Source organism: Lissotriton vulgaris, chromosome 7 (assembly GCF_964263255.1).
Source record: "Lissotriton vulgaris chromosome 7, aLisVul1.2, whole genome shotgun sequence".
Classification (NCBI taxonomy): domain Eukaryota; kingdom Metazoa; phylum Chordata; class Amphibia; order Caudata; family Salamandridae; genus Lissotriton; species Lissotriton vulgaris.
In genome coordinates, this window is record NC_141695.1 from 1,760,712,643 (window position 1) to 1,760,720,599 (window position 7,957).

The 7,957-nt window shown below is 49.0% G+C and overlaps 1 pseudogene; it reads left to right on the top strand.

Annotated features, from left to right (window-relative positions):
- Window positions 1–3,177: 3,177 nt before the first annotated feature.
- LOC147706606 (uncharacterized) lies at window positions 3,178–5,226 on the top strand (annotated as a pseudogene).
- The last annotated feature ends 2,731 nt before the right edge of the window (window positions 5,227–7,957 follow it).

Consider the following 7,957-nt stretch of genomic DNA (forward strand, 5'->3'; position numbering starts at 1 on the left):
TGACCCCTTCCAAACCCACCCCACCGAGAGTGGAAAATCAACCTCCTGGCAAGATTTCTCAATGCGGGTAGTCAGATTTCAGATTGTGAGTGGTCGCGTATGCTCGCAACGGCTCACATTGAGAGACCATCCATTCCCACTGAGAAAGCTGCATCTCGAGTAAAAATCTACTTGAGTGGCAGAAAGGAAGCAGCACCTGCTTGTGCTGCGCATGTTGCCATTGGCGATGATGGCACAGTGTGGAGAAGCACCTGACACTGAAAATCACTGCATACAGCATGTATCTAATGCACTCTGCTGCTCATGGATCTCCGCGTAGCGCGGCTGAGTTTTTTTGCACTTTGCGGAGTTCGCGAACTCCGCCCAGTTTCACTTTATGCAGCACTTAATAGGGGGTCCCAATAAAGCAATATTAGCTTTATACAGGTCTACTGGGATAGCATCAGGGCCGGGTGCTTTTCCACCTCTACTAGCAGAAATTGCGCTGTTGACTTCCTCCAAACTAAATGGAAGGATTCGGGGGTGATTGAGTTAAAGATAAAATGTCATTATGTTTGTAGGCCTGCTCATGTTCCGACTTAGGGCTTAAAACGGAATAAATGTATTGTTTTATTCAGTCTTCATCCGGTATAGAAACCACTATCCCAGGGCCCTTATCTGCTCTCAGAGGTGCGGAATGACCTACCCTCCAGAATGCGTTGTTATCATTATTAATCCTTGCTCGATGCAGGGCTTCCCAAGCTGCTTCTCTCAGCCGTAGTTTCCTATGTTTCACTCCCTGTTTATACGCAAGTCTGCCGGCCTGACCTCAGAATTGCATCTTGGGGTTTTGTGTAATTCATCCTTCAGGCTCTTGTTGTCCTTGGTACATACCGAATCAAGCCATCCATATTTTTCTTTTTTGTTTCCTGGTCTTAAGGAGACTCTCCTTTACCCCCTTCGTTATTGCCAAAAAGGCATTAATTATAGTATTTGGGTGTGCGTTTTCATCCAGACAAGTCTCAAAGGCTTCCCCTTGATTACATATTGAGGGGCAGATTTACAAGCCCCATGCGCCGCCTTTGCATCACGTTGCGTGACACACAGGTGGAGCAGCCGGCTAAGGGATATTTACAAGCACAGGTAAAGTCACCCTGCATGACTTAACCTGTGCTTGTGAATATCTCCTCTGTTCATGCAATACCTTGCGTGTTAGGGGTGGGACATGAGTGTTGCTGTGGGTGTTCCCACGCAACACCCCTGTCCACTGATGCATTTCCAGATTTACGAGAAATCGTAAACCTGGAAATGCGTCAGTTTGCTGCGCCACCATAGGGGTCGCGTAGCCAAGAGAAACAAGGAGTAATGTTTTCATTTCTCATTGTTTTTTCCTCTTTTAAATCATGCTGCATTCTACAGCACACATTGAAAGTGGAAAACGCCTGCAGTGATTACTTTTGTGTAGTAAGGGGCCCCTTCCTTCACAAAAGCAATATCCCCATGGCGCAGGCATCCTTGCACTACGATGCAAGGGTGCCTGCGCCGGCGCATGGCAGCTGTTTCTGCGCCAGCGCAGGGGAGAGCACAGGAATGCGACATATCATTGTAGCTATGTTGCATTCCTGTGCTCTGAAAGTGCAGCAGTCAAAGGGCTTTCTTGTAGATCTGCCCCTAACTGTTTTAAAAACCCCTCAGGGAAAATCTATTGCCACTGCAAGGAATAACCATGGGTGTTATGTGGTCAGCGGTCTAGTAGATGGGTGGGTGGAGCCAGTGGGGTGGAAGGGAAGAGGAGGAGCGTGGACAGGATGGGGTTGGTTAGAGTAGGGACAGGGACACAGAAGGAGGTAATGAATAAAGCTCCTATACAAATATATTTATAATTGTCTGTGGTCATTACCAAGATACGACAACTGGCGACAAGGGTGGGATTGGCATGTCCATTGCCCACAGAACCCTGCAAGAGTGTCCTGTCCCATGCAGCGTCCAGAAAAGAAGAACGCTGCTATATGAAGCGGAGCTGCCGCCTGAAGAAATGTAAATGTAAATGTAAATGTACAGGAATTTATATAGCGCAAATCACCGAGCGGTTTCTAAGCGCTTGCTTAGGGAACCCGTCCTGGTATTCCCTTGTGAGATAACCCCGGCAGGGTATCCGCAAGGTAAAAGCCAGGCATCCCGCTGCGAGGGGCCGTTGTAGAGATTAAGCAAGCTATTGCCCAGAGTCGCAGAGTGTGAACCCGTGAATCGAGTAGGCACCGGAGCGAGAATTGTCGAGTCCATGGACATTTTTAGGACTCAAGACCCCGCCGAGCCGGGAATTGAACCCTGGTCCCGGGCTGACCTCTGCTTCCAGGTCTGCCTCCTCTAACCAGTGAGCCACACTTCTCCAGAGAGAGGCCAGCAGCAGGTGACCCTGTCCTTCCAGTGACTGCGAGGGAGCCAAGAGGGGCCGAAGCAACGAGCGCTGAAACGCTCGAGAAAAGGAAACCGTTCGCGCCAAAACGCGACTCACGCCGGATGCGTGCAAGTTGGCGTGCGCAGAAAGAGCAGAAGTCGGGAGCCCACTCCGACTCTGCCTAGCACTCCAAAGTGGTGAAAAGTGCCCCTGGCGGAGGACGCTACCCTCCAGAAGGTCTACTGGTAAGCGCCATCGAGCGCGTTGAAAACGGAGCCTGAGCGGCCCCCGGCATCGGAACCTCACTCCCGATGCGTGAGTTTCGGTACGTTGTCGCTGAGTGAGCGCGGGACCTGGCGAAGCAAGGTGGAAGCCCACCCCAACCTCACCTGACTGTGGCAGCTGCTGAGAAGATCTGAAACCTGAAGTGTGCTGCCTCCTGAACTCGACTGCCGGTGAGTCCCGATTGAAGCAAATGTGGGCTGAATGAGCAGGAAGATAGCCTTGTGTGCAGATAGCAACGGCGGCCATCTTGAAGTCAGGCAGCTTTAAGGACAGACCCATTGGCCATTGTGGGGCAGCCATCTTAAGGTCAGGCATAGTGTTGGCCAGTGAAAACGACACGCACGAGCTGCAAAAAAGAAACATAACAAGTGTGAGATAACACAAGCAACCAAGAATAAACAAGCACGAGCAAAGTTAAATAAACATTGAAAGAGAAACGACCATAATTAACCTATCCAGGCACCTGCGAACAGGTCAATCAGAGGCAGAAAAGGCGGGAAGCACACGTCACTAAGATGGTGACCCCCGAGACATCCCCACAGCGAAACGAAGTCAAGCCCATCATTGCAGGAGGATCGCACCTGCGGGCCCCGGAACCTTTAACACTGACCACAGGAGGGAGCATGGGTCCCAAGTGGCAAGAGTGGCTTGAAGATTTCGAAGACTACATTGAGGGATCCAAAGTGACTGTTGATAAAGAGAAATTGATCGCTCTCCGCAACCTGGCAGGTCGAGAGATAAGCAAAATAATCAAAGATCTTCCCCTTGCCGATGCTGGAACCTATGACAAAGTACGTGAAGCGCTGAACAAAAAATTCCCCCATAAAAGAAATGTGGACTATGAGCGTCATGCGTTTCATGAAGCGCGTCAAGGAAAGGACGAGGGGATGAGCGCATTCATCACCCAACTGAGAAGGCTATCAAGACACTGAATTTGACACCTTTTCAACAGATGCCGCCATAAAATTGCAAATCATAGATGGATGTCACTCAGAAACTCTAAGGAGGCGGCTGTTAAGAAAGCCTCATGGATTAGACAACATTGAAGAAATGACTCGTGTCTATGATCAGGCCGAGGAACATGCCACTAACATTGAAACAGGGCGCAACGTGAGTCACAAACAAGTGCGCCGCGTCCAAGCCAAAGGCAGCAGTCGAAGAAGCTCGAAAGACAAGCAGTGGAGATCACAACCGTTGTCTCATCAAAGATATTCAGAGCACAGGAGGCGAGAACCTGGGCGGAGGGAAAAGAGACCAGAGAGGACAAAGAAATGCTACAGGTGTGGATATGACTACCCTCATGCGGATGCTTGCCCTGCCATGGGTCAGAGGTGTAGGAAATGTGGGCGGACGAACCACTTCGAAGCGATCTGTGGGGATTATCACAAAGAGAGGCGAAGTGATCGTCTCGTTCCGACACCAGAAAGCATCACATAAGAGCTGTTCAAGGAAAGACTACAATATCCTCAGGCTCGTCACACTCCAGTCGAGAGTCGCGCAGATCTCGATGGGAGCGTAGGGCACCGTCCCGGGACTCCAGATCATCTAGAGATTCTGAATACACAGTTGAATATGTGAACATGATTGCAGACCCCGACCAACTCAAAAAATATCCATGTTTGGACGTAAAAGTAGGGAACCATGATACTAAATTTGTGCTGGATAGCGGGGCTTCGCTGAACTATATCCCAGTCACAGAATATGAGAGGATGAGCCCTAAGCCTCCATTAACGTATGCACCAGTCCGAGTTTTCACTTGGATGTCCAAGAGACCACTTCAATGCCTGGGAAAATTCCCAACAACACTCAAACACGACACCATCACCATACTGGCGGTCATACACGTCATCAAGGGCCCAGAGGCTGACTGTCTACTCAGCCTACCAACTGCAGAGCGTCTCCGCCTTGTTGAGATCCTCTTTAAGGTCAACGATGACCAAGACATTGTCAGCAAGTTTCCCAGGCTGTTTCAAGGACTAGGGAAAATGAAGGGTTGTCAAATACATCTACACATCAATGAACAGATCAGGCCTGTGGCACAGCACCCTCGACGTGTGCCATTCCATCTCCAGAAAGCCGTCGAGGAGGAACTTCATGACCTCCTGTCAGCAGACATCATTGAACGGACGGATGGTCCGACCACATGGGCATCGCCAGTGGTCATCGTACCCAAGAAAGGCACCACTAGCAAGGTGAGACTGTGTGTCGACATGCGTTTGCCCAACACTGCGATTGAAAGGGAACGCCATCCTGGGCCGCATCTGAGCGACATGATCTCTGCTTTGAACGGGGCGAGGGTGTTCTCGAAGCTGGATTTAAACAAAGGCTATCACCAGCTGGAGTTGGATGTCAAGTCCCGTTACATTACAACATTTGCAACCCACTTAGGACTCTTCAGATACAAGAGACTGAGTTTTGGTGTCTCATCAGGCGCGGAAATTTTTCAGGAGGCGATCCGGCAAATCATTCAACACATCCCTAACACTCTAAATTACAGCGACAACATCCTTGTGTATAGCTGTGATGTCCGTGAACACGACATAGCACTTGATCGCGTTTGTTAGATGCGAACCTGACATTCAACAAAGACAAGTGCGAATTCCACCAGTCCATTTTAAAATTCTTTGGTCACATTTTCTCGGGTGCAGGGATGAAACCTGACCCGGACAAGATAGTGACTCTGAACAACACCAAGAGTCCTCAGGATGTCAGTGAACTAAGATCTTTCCTGGGGATGGCCAGCTACTGTGCCCGTTACATCAGAGACTATGCGACCATCAGCCATCCTCTTCGCATCCTCACCAAACAAGGCCAACCATTCGACTGGACGCCCCAGTGTGAACAGGCGTTCAGAGAGATCAAGCGTGCAGTGGAATCTGCTGACAACCTCTCGTACTTCAATCCTAGGCGGAAGACTGAAATCACTGTGGATGCCAGCCCTGTAGGGCTGGGGGCTATCTTAGCACAGTATGACAACGACTCTGACCGGAGGCGCATTGCTCCCTACGCCAGTCGCAGTTTGTCCGATCCCGAAAGGGCATACTCGCAACCCGAGAAAGAGAGTCTTGCGGTGGTCTGGGCATGTGAACATTTTCATGTTTTTATCTACGGCAAGCACTTTACTTTGATCACCGATCATCAGGCGCTAGTCACCATCTACGGCAACCCCAGATCCAAAATGCCTCAGAGGATTGAGAGGTGGGGCCTGAGACTTCAGGAATATACTTTTACCATTGTCCACAAACCCGGGAAGGCAGAAAACCCGGCTGACTATATGTCCCGTCATCCTCATGCGTCATCGGACTCCAACCCTTCCATTGCCGAGGAGTACATCCACTTCGTGGCCGACCAAGCATTGCCACCTGCCATTCCCATGGAAGTCATCCGAGAAGTCACGGCGCAAGATGTTATCCTGAAGAAAGTACTCTGAAGGATTCAAACCAACCGGTGGAGACATGATCCTCAAGAAGAAGACAATGACCCGGCTGTCAAGCAGGAGATGCAAGCATTCCGACACGTCTGTGACGAACTGTCTGCTACCACAGATGGAATAATACTACGAGGTCAACGAATCTTGGTTCCCAATCAACTACGGCAAGGCATCATCGACCTTGCACACGAAGGCCATCGAGGAGTAGTATCAACAGTTACTTTGTAGGGTCAGTGGCAGGTGGACAACTGTCCAGACCATCTGCTGGTCCCAGTCCTAGTCACCTGGCACAACGCAGTGAAAACTGCATAGGCAGGCTCCCGCCTGAGCTACCTCAAGCTGGCTCACTCCTCCCTTAAATGTATCACACCCGCCGGTTTGTGTCACACTGTCTGCTGTTGCGATTGACAGGCCTGCCAAGTGCCACGCATCATTATTGGGGAACTGTTCACATTTACTGACTCTCATGACAGGTATTGGGTGAAACACTGCAGTCAGCTGAGCCCAGAGCGAGCGGAGCAAGCCCCCAAACCTTGCTTGCTGGCTGAAAACAGCACGGATGCGCATTCTCATATAAGAGCTGTGCTTATAATGTGGTGTTAATTAGCAGCGCTCCGGCGCTTGCAGAGGAGGTGCTATGAATGCATGACAATGCATATGAGTGCGGTGATGCATGCCACCACTCTGAAACAGGTTACTCTAACACCTGTTGCATGGTACTTGGCTGACCTGGAGACCCAGATGAGAGAGTCTATACAAAAAAAAATGGAATGTGACACAGTATTGAATGCTGCGCTGAGATCAAGTCAAATCAGGGCAGGGGCACTGCATTTATCAAGGACCCATCTCAGATGTTCCATGACTTACAGAAGGGCAGATTCAGTACTGTGTCCTGCTCTAAAGCCTGACTGTGAGGGATGTAGGACACCTTTGGACTTTATAAATGTGGTCAGCTGCTTGTTAACATGTTTCTCTAAGACCTTGAAGAGAATAGGCAGCATCAAGATTGATCTTAAGTTAGAATTATTGGAGGGATCCTGGTCAGGTTTCTTAAGTAACACCAGTCTCATGGCATGCTTTTAGGCTTGGGGAATGAGTACCATGTGTAAAGAAGAATTCAAAAGTTCAACCAAAAGTTGTAAAAGGTGTGGACTCGAGGTACTCAGCTTATTCGGAGGGATTGGTTCACATGGCGAGCCAGACTTATTTGACGGCAGTAGGCTCAAAAGGAGAGGGGTATCCAAAGAGGAACAATGACTTTATCATTTGAGTGGTTGAGCCTGAAGCAGAAGGGTTAGCTTCACTGATTGGGGGTTGTGTCCTTAAGCTGGTAGTCAAGATGTTGTCCTACAGCTGGGATTTGTCTATCCGTGCTGATGTTAGGGAGTGTTGAATGTTCATCACCTTACTGATGAATTAAAAGTTCCTCATATTGTGACGACAAAAGGGGTGAAACTAGGTTACCGCGGTCGGAGAGTTCTCCGACCACTTTAAAAAGTGTTTTGGACAGTTTTGAGCCATAAAAATTATATCAGAATAAAATATGGCTGGGGTATTTCTCCAGTGCATATTATAGTTTGAGAGCTATTTTATATTTGAGTTTTTTGATTTTCGTCATATGACTTCCTCCCGGATCTTTCCAGTCCCTTACATAGTTTATTCTCTTCACATAAGGCCTCATTGAACTATGGGGGAGAGGGGTGAAGCGTGGACGAGGAATTGAGTTTGGCTGACAGAATTGCATTGAGAGTCTTGAATCCAGTCATCATTCTTGGTTCGGTCTAAGTCAATCTTCTGCACCAGGTTCGATAGTGTGTTCAATAATCGAGTATTCAAAGAGGTGATGTCAAATTTAGTAATTTGGA